This window comes from Castor canadensis, chromosome 1 (assembly GCF_047511655.1).
Source record: "Castor canadensis chromosome 1, mCasCan1.hap1v2, whole genome shotgun sequence".
NCBI lineage: Eukaryota > Metazoa > Chordata > Mammalia > Rodentia > Castoridae > Castor > Castor canadensis.
Window position 1 is genome coordinate 87,674,552 of NC_133386.1, and position 18,361 is coordinate 87,692,912.

Here is an 18,361-nt window from a genome sequence, read left to right on the forward strand (position 1 = left end):
TCTGCTTTAGTTTCTCTGCATTAAGGGCAACAAATGCTAGATTTTAGAGGGAATGGTTTCAGTTTTTCTCTGTTAAGTATAATGCTGGCTGTAGGTTTGTCATATATAGCTTTTATAATGTTGAGGTACTTTCCTTCTATTCCTAGTTTTCTTAGAGCTTTTATCATGAAATGATGTTGGATCTTATCAAAGGCTTTTTCTGCATCTATTGAGAAGATCAAGTGGTTTTTGTCTTTGCTTCTGTTAATGTGGTTTATTACGTTTGTTGATTTTCATATGTTGAACCACCCCTGCATCCCTGGGATGAAGCCTACTTAGTCGTGGTGAATAATCTTTTTGATGTGTTGCTGAATTCAGTTTGCCATTATTTTGTTGAGGATTTTTGCATCAATGTTCATTAAGGAGATTGGCCTATAGTTCTCCTTTTTGGAGGTGTCTTTGCCTGGTTTTGGGATAAGTGTAATACTGGCTTCATAAAATGTGTTTGGCAGTTTTCCTTCCCTTTCTATTTCGTGGAACAGTTTAAGGAGGGTTGGTATCAGTTCTTCTTTAAAGGTCTGATAGAATTCAGCAGAGAATCCATCAGGTCCTGGACTTTTCTTTTTGGGGAGACTCTTGATTGCTGCTTCAATTTCATTTTGTGTTATAGGTCTATTCAGGTGATTAATTTCCTCTTGGTTCAGTTTTGGATGATCATATGTATCTAGAAATCTGTCCATTTCTTTTAGATTTTCAAATTTATTTGAATATAGGTTCTCAAAGTAGTCTCTGATGATTTCCTGGACTTCCATGGTGTTTGTTGTTATCTCCCCTTTTGCATTCCTAATTCTACTAATTTGGGTTTTTTCTCTCCTCATTTTAGTCAGGTTTGCCAGGGGTCTGTTGATCTTGTTTATTTTTTCAAAGAACCAACTTTTTGTTTCATTAATTCTTTGTATGGTTTTTTTGGTTTCTATTTCGTTGATTTCTGCTCTTATTTTTATTATTTCTCTCCTTCTATTTGTTTTGAGATTTGCTTGTTCTTGTTTTTCTAGGAGTTTGAGATGTATCATTAGGTCATTGATTTGGAATCTTTCGATCTTTTTAATATATGCACTCATGGCTATAAACTTTCCTCTCAAGACAGGCAGTAGAATTTTTAAGAGAAGGGCTCAATTGGAAGGTAACTGTGTCAATGGGAACACTCTAAAAAGGGATTGCTGTATCTCTCGCAGGAACGCAGTTAGTCCCCGAGCAGCAAGTTGTTCAAAAGAACAAACCTGGTTCCTGAATTCCTCTGGCTTCCTGTCTTGCTTGTGACTGGTCTGCTTTTCCCACATGCTTTTGCCATTATTGCCATCTGCCGTGTTGCAATGTTGCCAAGGAACCCCTCACAAGAGGCTGAGATGATTATGGCTACCCAATCTTGGACTTACAGTCTCTAAAGCTGTCAACTAAATAAATCTCTTTTCTTCATAAAGGACTCAGCCTCAGATACTCTGTTATAGCAACAGAACAGACACACACACACACACACACACACATACATTACTTAAGATACACGGCAACTACACTACAGATCTTTGATATAATCCAATCTAAACTTTCCTCTCGGGGTTCAAATGCATTTCCTTTTTTCAGTCTTTGGAAAGGTGGTATCACCTTTTTAAATTTAAAAGGTGGTATCACCTTTTAAATCAGACTAACCCTTCCACTTGAGGTCAACTTTTTCCTTTGGTTAAAAGCTGAAAACTTCTTGAAAGAAGCACTGTGAATTTAGTGACTTATGGAATGACAAGGAAGGAAAATTTAGAATCACATGAAAAGTGAAGAAACAATAATGATAGAAGATGGGCAAGCTGGAAGTCTCCACAACAAACTATGGTCTTTGTTGTTCATCTTTAAATCACATATAGTAAACACTAGTTTTATATATATATATATATTTATTGTTGTGCTGGGTAGCCACATTTGTGTGACATTTACAAAAGTTCTTACAATGTCTCAACTATAATCATACTTGCATTCACCCCCTCCACCATTCTCCTTCCCGCCCCCCAGCTCATTCCTGGAAAGTTTCAACAGGTCTCATTTTTCAATTTACATACATGTGTATACAGTATTTGCATTATACTCACCCTCCCACACCCTTTCCCCACCTTCACCTCCGCCCCCCCCCCCCCCCCGCTACCAACCTTCCCCCAGACTTGTTCTGCCCCCCCTTCGAGTTTGTAGTAGAAAAAAGAAAAAAAATGACATTTTTGCTTATTTAAGATAAAAGCTACACAGGGAGTTTCTGTCTTTTAAAGCTCACATTTTAACATTTGAAGCATAAGGATTTATGAGGAAGACGTAAAATATACTGTATTTTGAAAAAAAAATATCTGGATGTGATAGCATGCACCTGTAATTCCAGCTACTTGAGAGACTGAGTCAGAAGAATGGCGAGTTAGAGGCCAGCCTGGGAAACATAGCAAGATCCTCATCTCAAAAATAAATAAACAAATAAAAAAGTTTAAAAATATTTAGGAAATAATAAAAGAGCATGTACTGTCATTTATATAATAAATTGAGATGCTGATTCAAAATGAAAGGTAAATTTTTCAGATGTTTTGCTCCTCTGTTATCTAAAACACATTACAGTAGACATGCAAGAAACAAACCTCAAATTTTTCAAGAAAGGAATCATTACAGAAGCTTACAAAGTAGAGCTGAGTGGAGTGGTACATGTCAATAGTCCCATCACTCAGGAGGCAAAGGCAGGATGATTGTGAGTTCAAGGCCAGCCTGGGCTCAAAAAAAAAAAAACTTAGAAAATAAGATTCACTTACATAGTATTTTGGCTAAAACTAACATACTAAAAGAAAATGGCTTAGAAGATAGGGACTACAATTTTGGGTAGTTTAAGGGCTATTCTTATTCTCTTCCTTTTTGCTTATCATTTATTTCCTGAATAGTCTAGTGAATATGTAATTGATTTAATAAAGAGAAACAAAGTTAAACTTTTATAAAGAAAAAAGAAATACTGCATTATTTCTAAATCACATAAACGAGAAAAAAGCAAATAATTTAGTGGAAAGTTCTCTCTTTTTCATGTACTGAGTGCTGAGAAAGCCACCTTCATTCTGGCTACATAAGCTTGTGCATGGCGTCCCTGGAGTATAACACAAAGGAAGACATGAAAGCAAAACTGCACAAATATTATACCATACCCTCTTTTTGGCATTGTTTTGATTCCTTTTGGGGTTATTTCAAACACAGCAGTGAATTCAGAGATAGAACAGCCACTAAGGTAGGTAACAAAGAGATGGTGTAGGAAATAAAAATTTTCCTACTGATTATTCTGACTTAGTCACATTCCAGTTAGCTGAAGGACATTTCCACAAATGATGTTCTGAAAAAGTGTTTGTCCCTACTTGTGGATAAAGGTATTCAGAAATTGGTTTTCAGATGTAAACTGTACCAAATACTCTTCAGAGCATGGATTACACTATTAATAAGCACAAGTACACATGACCTAAAAGTAAAGAAATTAAATAAATCTTAGAGCTATCAGGCAAATGAGAATTGGAATTAGAACACTGAAATGAAATTCATATCAGTATATATAGAACTCAATTTTATAGAGACTCAGAATTATTTTCCAATCCTAGTTGTTCTGTACAATTTGCATAAATTGCCAACAGTGCTTTGCCTTAGTTTTATCTTCTATGAAATACAATCCATAGTAACTTACTAATGCAGTTGTTTGGGGGATGGAATCAGATATGCATATATAAAATGCCTCATACAAAACTTTGCACAGAACAGGGGCTAAGTCAATGTACAACTATTTACCATACAGCAGCCCCTTGGTATCCATGGGTCTGTGGTTCCAAGGAGACCACTGTTGAGGAAAAACTGCAAATGTTCACGATGCATCGAGTTCCGGACTTACAGGGACTCAAATTTACCTCTACTGCACATACTGTAAGTCTGAGCACCGACAGCCTGAAACCACGTGGAGCAGGCTACATCACCACCGTCACAAAGAGCGTTGTCATGCTCATTAGTGCTGCTCACCGAAACCTAGGTCTTATTTCACCCTCTTTATCTCAAATCCTGCAGATGCTTCATTCATTTTTTTTCCCGTAATACTGCACAGCTTCCACTAAAGACATGCCACTATTCAACAAATCTCAAATTGTCAACTGCTCACTTAAAACGTGCCCTTTTCAACTTCAGAGGATTACCATAACCTTAACCTTGCTTTTGGGGCACCAGTTTCTTTGTAGGAGGCAGATTTTCACAAAATTTAAGGCAAGGAAACACTCAGCAGATCACACAGCAATTTCACCATAACTGATGATGACACAGAACTGACTGAGCGTGCTTCTCTGCATCCACTGAGCTGCACAACCAACATGCAGGCATTAAAAAATTGTTGTTTTAGAAATTTCTTTTGAGTTTTTTTATTTATTACTTTTGATTGTGCTGAGTCAAAACTGTGTGCAATAAATCCACAAATAAGGCAGGCTTACTATACTTTCTGTTAGGTTCCCATCATTAGATAATTTTTTGTCCACAAAGAGAAAAAGAATTTTGGAAATTGTATTTTTCTCTAGTCAACTATAACATGCAAGACTGATAGCCTTTAACTGTCTAGACATTTCGCAATTTTCTCTTAATATTTTTTGCCAAGATGGGTGTGGTAATGCATGTCTGTAATTTCAGCACACAGGAAATGGAAGCAGAGAGATCGTAAGTTCAAGGCCAGCCTGGGCTACATAATGAGACCTTTTTTCCAAAAAAAAAAAAAAAAAAATCCCCAAACAAAAATAACATTTTTTTTAAAAGGAATTTTAAAATCAGAATAGCTTCTTTCCAAAAGTTATTTAATCTCCATGATTCAGTTTCCTTGTGTATAAAGTGGGGAGACCAACTCCTCTATGTTATAGGGAATTTGTTAGACTCTAAGAGGTTGAGGATAAAATGCTTTTGAAACCTAAGTAGGTTGTTATTTCAGTTTAGTAGTTTAAACTGTTCAACTTAAAAATATGTAATTTTTACTGGTATTTATCTTCTTGACCCAATTTTCCTGTAGTCCATTCTTGTAATCCCCATATTTGGGAGGCAGCAACAGGAGGGTCATGAGTTTGAGGTTTGGGCTACTGTAGGAAGACCCCATCTCAAAATAACACAAACAAATCTTTTCTCTTAGAAGATAGTGCTGTTCACACTGATACAAAATACCTATTAGCTTCTCTTCCTAAAAATCCAATTATGCTTGAACTATATTGTGAAACACTTACTACACAAATTACACATTTCATTTACTTTAATTATCCTATACACTAATTACTAAATAAAAAGAGTCTAAAGTGATATAATACTGTTCTCTCTCTCTCTCTCTCTCTATATATATATATTAAACCACACTATTCACAATGAACTTTAAAAAGGCTCTTTAATTACTGCAATGATAAGCATGGAAGGAATAACAATGCTGTCTTTAAGTTGCTGCTACTTAAAATAGCTTTATACAGCCTGCTGCCCAGTGGCTCACGGTGGCTCAGGAGGCAGAGATCAGGAGGATAGCATTTCGAAGCCAGCCCAGAGAAACAATTTGTGAGACCCTATCTCAAAAAACTCTTCACAAAAATAGGGCTGGTGGAGTGGCTCAAGATGAAAGCCCTGAGTTCAAGCCCCAGTACTGCAAAAAAAAAAAAGCTTTATATAGTAAGCCAATAAATAATATTATGGTATCTTTTTAATCAATGACAATGACTATTTGATCACAATAAATAAATTTATTCATGACTTGGAACACACAACTCAATTTATGTAAAAAGATCCTACATTTTGTGGGTAAAACCATTTTACATCTCCATTCTTAAAAGTCTGTTGATTTTTCTGTAAAAGAATAAAATTCCAAATTTGACAAAATTTTTTGTCAGAAAGCTTCTGTTCTTGAACGTTATTTTCACACAAGTTTAATCAGAAGCAAGCAGATAAAGTCCTCGGATCCACGGAACTCCTAAATACACCATCTTATTTAAACACATGCCAAGTATCCCAGAGAAAAGAATGTTTGGAAGAGGATTCTCAAAAGGCTGCTTTCTGTTTGAGAGGAGGAAGGGGATTGGAGGGGGAAGAGAAAATAAAAATGTCCAGCTTAGTCACTCGTGATGATAGAGGAGAACAAATATGAGAGTAGGGCATAGAAACAGATTGGGGGAATCCATCATGAGACCCTGCTCTCCTCTGTGCCCGCCACTAGAAACTTAGAAGAAAGGAGTTGTCTCAGTTGGCTCCAGGGGGAACTGATTCAAACATGTGGGGGCAGCAAAGAGCTGTGGAGCCCAGGGCCACAGGTGAGCATGGGATTGTCTCATAAAGTCAAGGGAGGGTATCTGGGCTTTGCTAGGGGGAGAGGGAGGACACACAGACAAACACAGGTTCAAAGTGGGGACTAAATTCCCTCACTCATTAATAACTACTTCTGCACATTAACTTCATGCAATGCATTGTATGCAGTGCAGAAATATAATTGCATTCTCAGTGATTCAAGTCTGGAAGGATACAGACAACTGAAAGGCATTTACATGTGACATAATAAGCTTATGATGGAGGAAATACTGGGAACTAGGAGAACTTCATCTAGAACACTGGCCTTGAATCTGAGGCTCCACAAGGCTTCCTGGTAGAAGTGACCTGAAATCTCACAATGAGTGCTTGAGCCAGAGAAAAGAGGGAGTGGGTACAGTAAGAATGTCCCAGGCCAAGGAAGACTGTCTGCTAAGTCTAAACCAAACAGGTGTAGATGCATGGAATGGTGCAATATAAGTCTTAACTCACTGCAGTGGATTACATGCAGTTTTGTCATGGAGCATCAAGAAGTGTTGGGATTTTTAAGCAGCATGTCCATGACATGGTCAGATTTGTGTGGTAGAAAGATCATTGATTTTTCTTAAAGACATGGAAATTCTGAGTCAGCAGGTCTATGGGTGCATTCCAAGAACTGTCCTTTGAAATTTTCCTGCAGGTGATTCTAACACAGTCATATTTGGAGACCTCTGATGGGGCAAATCAGCACCAAAAGCACTTTGAACTGGTGTGGTGTTGGCTCAAGGATCTCAGCAGACTTATGTGATTCCCAGGACTCCCTTGGTCCAGAGGTCTCTTGATGCTCTCCTTGTGTTGTCAGTCCCACTGACCTTCATTCACCACAGAATTACAGTCACTTAGACCAAAGCCTAAACCACGAGGACCCCTGGAAACTAATGGAAGTGAATGCCAGTTCTGGACAAACCAGGGTCACCAACTCTCCCAGTTCGCTTGGGACTAAAGGGAACAGAGTCTTAGGAAGCCAGATTTTTGGAAACCAGGACAGGTCCAGGCAAATTGGGACAAGTTGGCCACTCTCTGGAAAGTACCAAGTGAGAAGGAAACAGGATATTCCATAATATTCCTACATGTAGTTGGGCAGCCATAAGTAGGCTGAATACGCTCAGGAACTGAATTTCAAAACTTAGCTTTCTTTAAAGGCAAAATGCTATTATTGATTATTATGCCTGGTGGTAATTTTGACTGCATTTTAAACTTGCTGGGTTTTTCAGTCTTTGAAAAAAGCAAAACCACAATGAGCAAGAAAGAACGCTTTGTTCCTATGCCCCCGTGATACAGCTCTTTCTGTCCTTCTGAAATAGGGATTTCTATAACCCTAGGATTACAGGATGGAATGTCAATTAGCCTTGGATCCTGCAGGTAGACAGTGCTGCCTCCTGCAGCACTAAGCTCACTGGAAACTTGAAGTGAGGGACAAGTAGCCTAAAACTTTGTCACACTGTTAATGCAGCTTATTTAAAATGTATTTATTTTTAATTGACACATAAAATTGCATATGGGGTATCATATGATATTTCAATACATTTACATGTTGTATAATGTTCAAAGCAGGGTAAACATATCTATCGCCACAATCACTTATCATTTCTTTGTGGTAGAAACATTCAAACACCTTTCTTGATGCTGTTTTGAATGCACAGGACATTATCATTATCTACAATCACTGTACTGAACACTAGAACTTCTTCTACCTATCTAACTAGAAATTAGTACCAGTCAATAAACCTTTTCCCATCTCAGAATATCAATATAGTTTTAATATTTACCTGAGTATTTAGGAAAAAACAGAGACTTAAAAAAACATTTGCATGAGGCAGACATCTTACAGGAGACTTTTAGACGATGGACCACTCCTGTGTTTGGGAGGAAGCAGACCCAGTGGGAATATAGAGAGGCCTGCTTGACCTCATGACCCCGTGCACTTTAACAATGTATTCCCACCAAAAGCTGCTGACTTTCCATGATGGATCCACTTTGAGAAAAAAACAAATCTGTCTCTCCTTATGGCAGGACCAGTGTGACACAGTTCCCAAACACTACCTCTCCTTATCTCTAGTTATTTAGTTAGTAGCTTCAGTGGGATCCCATTGGTGCCAAGGATCCCAGAAGAGATGGTCCTGGAAGATCAGGACATGCCCATTCTGTGCATGTCTCCCTTTCTGGGAACTCAACTGTTCTGTATCTATTTACATAAGGTAACTTATTAGTTTACTTATCTATTTCCTTCTTAGGCAGTGAGCTGCTGTGAGGACAGACACTGTGCCTACAGTGCCTCAAAGAATGACTGCTACAGATAGGCACTCAGTAAATATTTGTTGAAACAAAGACAAGTAAAAGTAAGTGATGTAAAGTCAGAAATTCTTCAGAATCTGTCCTGAAACCCTCAAAACAGCCATAACTACTTACCATTGTTCAAAAGATCTAAACAATTACATTTTGTCTACCTCCTTACTCTTTCATCTGACATCTTTGTCTGCAATTTAGGAGTAACTATCTTCTTCTTAAGTTTATTCCAAAAAGAAAATATGTAAACGGAATAAGGGAAAACAGTACATTCCACCAGAATGCTGCAGCAGGAAATGAGCTATCTTTAAATCTCGTGCGAGTTGAATTATACTATTTATCCTAGTTAGATAAATACTAATATTATAAATGGATTTAAAAATGACTATGTAATTTATAATGCTGTTTATTATTATGGAAACTAAACATTTTCCCATGCTTTAACATGATTAGTAATACAACATACAAGGAGAACATTCAGACCTGATTAGTTTAGAAGGCCATGGGAGGTAAAAATGTGAATTTTGCTTTCTCTGGAAAAGTCTTCCTTCACAACTATATCATCAATAGTAGCCTAAAACTCTCTACAGAGCATATTTATTAAAGAGTTGTGCTCTAGACCAGGTATCATCCAAAAGAAATCTTTTATTAGTCTGTCAGAAGTAAATGCTGTTTATCATGTTAAAACATGCTTTGATCATCACCATAACAGTTTGAATTTTTAAAAACTAAAATATTTATAATCCTAATGATGTTTTTAAAGAAATAGAAAAATCCATCCTAGGATTTATATGGACTCTTAAAAGCCCATAACAAAAGAATGAAGTTGGAAGCCTCATGCTTCCTGTTTCAAAATTTACTGTAAAACTACACTAATCAAAACAGTGTGGTACTGTCACGAAAAGAGACCTGTGGGCCAATAAAACAGAACACAGGACCCATAAATAAATCCTTGAATCTGAGTCAAGTGACTTTCCACAAAGGTGCCAAGACCATTCAATGGGTGAAAGGAGAGTCTTTTCAATAAGCAGTGTTAGAAAAACTGGATATCCTCATATAAAAGAAAAATTAGACTTTTTATAACAGATACAAAAATTAACTAAACTAATGAAAATGTAAGAGCAAACACTATAAAACTCTCAAGAAAAGCACAAAAGAAATGCTTTATGATACTGAATTTAGCAATTATTTCTTCGATATGACATCCAAAGCACAGGCAACAAAAGAGAAAAACAGATAAATTGGACTACATAAAGCTTAAGACATCTAAACATCAAAGAACACAATCAACAGAAAGAAAAGCACTCATGGAAAGAGAGAAAATATATGCACACTATATGGCTTATAGGGAACAATTTCCAGAATATTAAAGAACTTCTGCAATTCAAAAAAAAATTAATGGATAAGGACTTAAATGGCCATTTCTCCAAAGACAATGCACAAATGTCAACAAGTACTGCTCCATATCACAAGTCATTAGAGAAATGTAAATCAAAACCACAATTAGATGCCACTTTATACACAATAGGATCACTAAAATCACAAGTGTTAGTGAGGATGTAGAGAAAGGATAGGCACCACATACACACTAGCAGGCACGTAAAATGGTGTAGCCACTAGAGAAAGCAGTATGCAAATTCTTCGAAAGAGTTGAAAATTGACTACCACACAATCCAGCAATTCCATTTCTGCGTACATATGCAAACAAATTGAAAGCAGGAATTCAAATAGATATTTGTTCATCATGTTCATACAGGCATTATTTATAAGAGTCAAAAAGTACAAGTAAATCAAATATTCATTGACAGATAAACTAAATGTAATATATACATACAATGAAATATTATTCAACCTTTAAAAGGAAGGAAATTCTGACACATGCTACAATATCAAGATACCTTTAAGATATTATGCTAAGTGAAATAAGTCAGTTGCAAAATGCAAATACTGCAGATTCCACTTATTAGTAGTACTTAAAGTAGTCAAAATCATAGAGACAGAAAGGAAAATGTCAGGGAAGAGAAGCAAAGGGATTTTTTTTTTTTATAGATACAGTTTCCAGTTTAGCAGATTAAAAATTCCTGGAGATGGATGATGTTAATAGCTGCACTACAAAATCAGGATATTTAATGACAGTGAACTATACAGTTCACAATAGTGAAAATGGTAAATTCCACAGCTTTTAAAAACTTCCAAGTAACTTGTTCAACCCCCAAAATCCATCCCCAATTCTCTATCCAAAGATTACCATTTAAAAAAAAAAACAAATAGCATGCAATAAATTTTAAAAGTGCAGCCATATTTTCCTTGTGATTAGTCATATGAACATCGTTGTCATCCAAGGATTTAACACACTTTTATTCCTTATGTGATTTTATTTTTTCTTTTTTGCACACATTGGGATATTAATAGCAAGATAGTTGCTGTGTCCTGGATTAGAAATTAGATAAGGTCACAGTTTCCCTCATGCAGTGCTGTGATCCTACAGTGTGTAATTTCGTAAATTCCGAAAGACTGAAAGCTTTTTGTTCTGTGCTGATAAAGACCTTGGACAGAGGCCTTAAACTGCACATCTCTATGTATAATCAACAGATAGGGTCCAGCTGTCTGAGAGCCAGGTGAGACACTGGATCCTTTGAAGCATGAGAGAAGTCATTGCTAATGCACAACTAGGTGATATTTTGGGGCTGTTTATCTGGCTCAGTAAATTTAACCTTCCAGATAGACAGGACCCCAGACAGATCAAGCATCTCTGGTGTAATTCTGCTTCTTGGGTTAAATTTTATTCACCTTACTTTTTCCTATGATTACTTCCTCTTGAATTAGATTCTAGAAGCTATTATTCTAGCCTGAGTGAAAACGTACGATATAATTCCATGTGAGGGATGGACTGGCACAGTGGCCTTGCCCCAGAGCTATTTGCATGAACGACTGAGGCTCTTCTGGGAAAGAACACATCCCCGGGGAAGAAGGGCACCATTTTGGTTCAAGGACAACGGAGCAGGGTCAGAGTAGAAGGATGAGTCTGAGGGCAGCACAGTGTCTGTCACTCAAACTCCTGTCGAGCCCACCCCCTTCCACCCATGCCAGAGTCCCAGGGTGAGGGATGGCAATAAAAGGCCAAATAAAAACTAGAGGAATTGGTAAATTAGAATTCAAGGCATTGCAGCATCACCATGAAGGGTTGGTGGGGAGGAGCAACCCTCTCCATCGCAGTCCTGCCCTCAGTGTAGGCATCTGTCTTAGACTGACATAAACAGAAGAGAAAGGCTTTGGGAGTGCTCACAGCAGCAGTGGGCTGGGTGTTAGCAGGTGTTTATGGAAGCAGCCAGCACAACTACCTGGGTTAGGGCAGGAGATGGGGCAAAATAGCAAATACCAATGGTAGCGTGTGACACACCTGCAGATCATTCTCTGGGGCCTTCTAAGACTTCTGAGAGGAGTCTGAAGGAACCTGACATTCCTACTAAACAGGAGGACCAAGGCAGGACAGGGAGAAGATAGCTTTACAAAGCCATGATCTTATTTTTATCATCCAACTGGTGAGAACTGAAAAATATGGGAGTACTTTTTCAGAACAGAAAGTATTTTAACCAAATGAGATAAAACTACTCTGTCTAGATGGAATTGACACGAGAGGTTTATCTGAATCACACAAACATGAGTTCTCTGGTGTTTACTGTGTTTTCAGATCTTTCCATTTCAAAAGCTTCAGACCTAAGCAAATTTCTGTATTTGTAACATACATTGGACCAACTTGGCAAAAGTTCAATTTAAGTTTTTGAACAAAAATACAATAAAATCTCAACCACTCTGAACCCACAGGGAGTGTCACATTGCATATTTGCTTTCATAAAACAAAAAAAGAAAGAAAAGAAACCCAGAGTTAGCACTTTAAACCATCTTAAGGGTTTGGGAATAAATACCTGATCAAATGTATTATAAAATTCCTCTCTGCCTAGAAAGAATGTAATAAACATAATCTAATGCCTTTTTGAAAACTCAGGATGGTCATTATAAATATCAATTTTCTGATGCACTGAGTCTATATGTTATTAAGTGGTTAGTTTTTGGTTTTTAGAAAGCAAGTTCCTGAGGTAAACTTTGAGCTAGTTTTTTGCTGGCTTTCATCCCTACTCAAGAGATGTAGTGTGGTAGAAAGCTCATGCACTTGAGAATCTTGTGTTAGAAACATGCACCACTATTGCTTTGAATGAGTGAGTTAGCTTTCTGATCTCATTCTTTTTGTCTGTAAAATGTGTACAGCAGTAGCTACCTCATAGATTGTACATAAGCCAACGTATGCACAGTAATTGGTAAATGTTAGTTACCCCATTGCTTAGGAGTCAGACATAACTGTGTAGCTCTGCTGTTAACTAGCTACATATATACAGTGACTCTGAACTTCAGTGGCTCAATCTGTATGAAATAAATCACATGTCAAAACATGACTACAGTGTCTGGCAGATGTCAAATAGAAGGCAATTCCTCCTTTTGTTCTCCCTTAGAGAAGTGAATTGGCAGATGGCGAACACCTGGATCATTGGGCAACATCATCAAAAGCCTTTCCACAAACTGAACCAATGGGTAAAGCATTAAGGTACTTTTTCTCATCCCTGTGACTATCCAAACCACTCAGCACACCTGTGATTCCTGCACCATAAACCTAAACAGATCGCTGGCAGTCCCAGGTCAGCGCTCCATCCTGAGCCTCTTGAGCTATTTGCTAACGTGATTTGAAGAAGCAGCTTCCTCTAACTCAAGAATTTGGACCACACTGTTTACTCTAGAGGCTGCAGTTCCTTCACCACTGTCAAAATATATTACAACATACATGACACCGTTTCATCTAAACTTTTCTTAATATTCTACTTAAGTTTGGCAGCAGTGAGAAACCACGTTAAATAGCACACCTTGAACTAGCAGCATGCTCAAAGTAGGCACTGCCCATGGATGAAGGATGCAACCAAGCCACATCCTCTAATTTAGGAAAAGAAAATTAAAGTAAATAACTACAAAAATGGAAACGTCAATTTAAAAATGCTTTTAAATATTTAAGCATATTCATAAAGTGCCTATTGTACTTGGAATGTCTTTTTTCTTAAAGAAAGGACATCCCTGAAAGAGCAACAAACGTCCATACAATTTGTGATTTGCTGATGCTTTTCATAGGCAACATTTGTCTCCATTTGAAATGCCAAACCTCCCCTTTTCAAAGATAATGTCAGTCAGTGACATCTGCTTACAAAATTGTCCTGCCTGATGAATAGATAAGAAAATATGAGATATATATATACCATGGAGAATAACTCAGCCAGAAAGAAAAATTAAGGGCCAGCGGAGTGGCTCAACAGTAAGAGCACCTGCCTAGCAAGTATGAGGCCTTGAGTTCAAACCCTAGTGCTGAAAAAAAAGAAATGAAAAATTAAATTATGTCATTTGCAGGAAAGTGGATGGAAATGGAAATCATCATGTTGATTGAGATAAGCCAAGTGCAAAAAGCCAAATATCACGTTTTTCACTCATTTGTGGAATCTAAACCTAAAATGATAATGATGGATGACTAGATGGTGATGATAATAACAATAGTTGGGCATGAGTATATATATGTATATATATATACATACATATATGCAGTGCTGGAGTTTGCCCTGGATCTCACACATGCTAGGCAGGTGCTCTACCATTGAGGCACTCAGCCAGTCCTGGACATGACTTATAAAAGGCAGACTGTGTGGGCGTTGAGGGGAGGGGAAAAAGAAAGGGTATGGAAGGGTGAAGAGAACTGAAGTATCTTTTATATATCTATATCTCTATATATTTCTATGTGTGTGAAGACAGAATAATGAAACCCACCACTTTGAAAAAGGGGAGAGGAGAGAGGAAGGTTAAGGGAATATAATGGAGGGGGTGAAGTTTTTCAAAGTACACTGTATGCATCTATGGAATTATCACAACAAAACCCCCTTGTACTATTGATGTATGCTAATTACAAAAATCAAAATAAAAAAATTATCTTGCCTTTTTAATACATTGGATCACAAATGAGGTACGTTCAAAAAGTTTTAAATTAGACATCTCAGGTGTATTGCTACCTAAGTGCTATTGTTTAGGAGCTATTGTTTGTGTTTAAGAATGGGCACAAAATTTGCAGAAGAATAATTTCTGCTGTCTGATACTTTTCTGGTCATATTACTGACCATGTTGTAATCACAGTGCTCATTTTTCTGTACCTGCAAGACAGAGAGCACAGTAAGGGCAGGAGCCTCTTGCTTTCTTTCATGTTCTAGCAGTATGACTGACTAAAATAAGTACTCAATAAGCATCTGTTCATTCAGTTTGTGTGTGTGTGTTTAAACAAGTGTGTATCATACTTATCCATTAATGATTTCCTGTTCTCCTTATCAAAGCATGTACACGTCCTTCTTTGAGAACAAAACTACTTTTTCTTTTAAGGTCTATCTTTGAGCATTCACTACAGAAAGTTTAGATTCCAAAAGACACTGGCTTATTACTTTCATTTAAGTTCACAAAATCCCTGTCAAACCTCCCCCATGATCCAGGTTTCTCATTGTATACAAGAAGAAATGAAAAGCAACTACTGTTTATTCTCATTATTCCCAGTAGTAATGTTTTATGAAGTTGCCACAAACACTGTTTTTAGCGGGAACACCAACTTTAGGTTTGTGTGAGCTCTATTCACATTTTCATCAATCAATCAGTACATTACTTTGTTTTATGGAATTTTCCATTCAAAGACATCTCTTTTAATATAAATTATTGATTAACACTGAATTCATTGTCAATAATATCACCACGCATGTCTGGAGGAAGTTTATCTAACACACATCTTTTCCCTAAAGGCACATCATAGCCTTCTTCCACTTAGAAACACTGCACCTCAGAACTATGCTTACAGCCATTTTAAACCACCAACCAAAAAGGCACAAAAATGTGGGAAATACTGCACTAAAAATGCCACAAAAGATACCTGACTATAATGTGAGCTACACCAGGAAGGCATACCACAGTCCTGCTTGGGAATGGCTGTATCAGGCAAACCAAAATGTTTGCCTCTCTGCACATGACTTAGAAAGGCTGTGGAAGTACTGTCATTATTGACTTGTGGGTTACAAACAAACTTGAGCAAATAGACTAATTCTGAGTTAGAGAATCTGAAATTAATGAACTTCACCTCATTTATTTCACAGCCACCAAGATCACTGGATAAAGGTGTGGCAAAGATAATTATCACTCACCAAATGTCCACGAACACTACTCTTTCTCAGCCTCCCTGTAGACTGGAGAAAGTTCTAAAAATAACTTATCAATAGATACAAGAGTCTTTCAAATATAAAATTTATTAATTTCCAGCTGGTATAGTGAAAAAAAAAAGTAAAAAGATTAAACTGGCCTGGTGTGGTGCCTTACACCTGCAAAATACCAGCTACTCAGGAAGTGAAGATTGGGAGGATTGAGGTTTGAAGCCAGTCAGGGCAAAAAAAGTAGGCAAGACTCTATCTTTCCTGCTCCCCCTGTGATGCTGGGGCTTGAACTCAGGGCCTACACCTTGAGTCATTCCACCAGCCCTTTCTTGTGATGGGTTTTTTCAAGATAGGGTCTTGCAAACTATTTGCCCAGGCTGGCTTTGAATCACGATCCTCCTGATTTGAGTTAGGATTATAGGATGAGTCACCAGTGCCTGGTTGAGAGTCTATCTTAACAAGTGAGCCAGACGTGGTGGTAACATACCTGTCATCCCAGCTGCACAAGAGGCATAAGTAGAGGATCACCATCCAGGCTGATCCCCAGGAAAAACACCAGGCCCTCTCTGAAAAATAATTAAAGCAAAAAAAGTCTAGGAATGTCACTCAAGTGATAGAACTGCCTGCCTAGCAAGTATGAGCCCTGAACTCAAGCCCCAGCATAAAAAAAAAAAGATTAAACTAAAAAATATTCATCTTTTAATTAAGTAGTTTTGAGGCAGGATAGACAGATGAGGTAACTGGGAAATTAATAAATATTAAAAGGACCAGACTCTAAACCAGGAAGTAAAATCTGAAAAACCAGAGCCCTAAGCTTCCTTTCCTTGACTTTCTCCTTTTACATTCTTCCAAGAACAGGGAGACTTAAGGGGCTGTCTGCACCTGCCTTCTCCTTTGAGCTGTTAAGAAGCTGCAAACTCTGAACTGACAGAGAAACAGGAAACTGGAAGGTATGTCTGGCAAATGGAAGTCAGAAATTCACCTATTATCTTGGCATTTTGAGTTGGCCTAGACCACATCTCCATGTTTTAGAATAGTAAACAGCACCCATCTTGACCATGTTTTGGGCATTTAATGATTAGGGGTTGCTATACGACATGACCATGTATATCCCCCCAACTCAGAAAGCATGAAGGCCCCAGAGAAGAAACACTATTTTGAATCTTCACTCCAAATTCCTGCTGGGGAAGAAATTTGTTTCGTCTCTCACTTTTTCTATTTCTCCCTACTTTATCTTGTTTTATTAAAATAAATCCTTGTTAAAACTGCCACCTCATGAGACTTCTTTCTGTGAGACATCTTGAAATGCTTTTCATTGCTGGTATTAAGTTCCTGTGTTTTGCATAGAAACTGGGAAGCTGAGAGGACCCCCTCATCCCCTCCCCTCCTCTGGTCACAGTTTAACTAAAGACAAAGATTGCTGCACAAGTGAGATGCTATTTATAACAGAAAATAATTGGAAAATACCTAGATATTCAAAAATATTTGAGTACAATATAGTATATTCATAAGATAATATTTTATTTTACAGGACTTAAAACTTAAATTTCAAGAGAGTTGAGTGATATGGAAAATGCCTACACTCAATATTCAAAGTTGTCTGTTGGTGTGCTTTCAATTATAGAAAAAAATAGAAAAATAACAAAATATTTGAAATTGCTCTTTCAGGTTGTCAGAATTACAGATTGTTTTGTTTTATTTTGTTTTTTATAATTTTTTCATTTTTTCTAAATCAGAGTTTTGGGTTTTTTCTTTTTTACCCCATGTCTCCTTGAAGCAGACTAAAGTAGGGAAAGTTCAGGACTCATTCAAAAAAAAAATACTGCATCTTAGATTAACCATGCTTTGGCTCAGGAACCCTCCTCACCTGGCCCATGCCCCCACCCCATTGATTAGTTATTGAATGAAAATCACCTGGTCCTCCCTTTCCCCTAGGTTATGGAAGGTTTTTAAAGCACCCAAAGAACAGAAACACGGGCTCTTGGCTTATGCCTTCCACTTAGGCCCTACCATGCTTCCCTTTGTGTTTCTCTTCCTTAACTTTTAATAAACTCCCTTTACACCCATGTGTCCTGCCATGAATTCTTTCTAGTGGGATATTTCCTACAGGAAAGAGTAGGAAATACTCTGGAGTTAATAGGTATAGGTAAGAACTTTCTCAACAAAACCCCAGCAGCACAGCAACTAAGAGACAGCATAGATAAATGGGACCTCATAAAGCTAAAAAGCTTCTGTTCATCAAAAGAAATGGTCTCTAAACTGAAGAGAACACCCACAGAGTGGGAGAAAATATTTGCCAACTATACATCAGACAAAGGACTGATAACCAGAATATATAGGGAACTTAAAAAACTAAATTCTCCCAAAACTAATGAACCAATAAAGAAATGGGCAAGTGAACTAAACAGAACTTTCTCAAAAGAAGAAATTCAAATGGCCAAAAAACA

General features: G+C 37.4%; 1 protein-coding gene and 1 long non-coding RNA gene across 7 annotated transcripts in view; one reads left to right on the top strand and one right to left on the bottom strand.

Moving 5' to 3' along the window:
- LOC109688742 (filamin-A-interacting protein 1) overlaps nucleotides 1-18,361 on the bottom strand; it is a 250,520-nt gene that overhangs the window by 60,135 nt on the left and 172,024 nt on the right. Inside the window, exon 2 of one of the 6 annotated variants that reach the window (XM_074079435.1) lies at nucleotides 16,402-16,480. The exons of the other annotated variants lie outside the window; for them this stretch is intronic. The gene's annotated coding sequence lies outside the window, so the exon portion shown is untranslated. The remainder of the gene's footprint in view (nucleotides 1-16,401; nucleotides 16,481-18,361) is intronic. 6 annotated transcript variants of the gene reach the window in all.
- LOC141424841 (uncharacterized) lies at nucleotides 4,855-17,918 on the top strand. The gene is made up of 3 exons (XR_012449808.1): nucleotides 4,855-8,702; nucleotides 13,158-13,249; nucleotides 16,768-17,918. It is a non-coding gene; the product is annotated as an uncharacterized lncRNA (long non-coding RNA).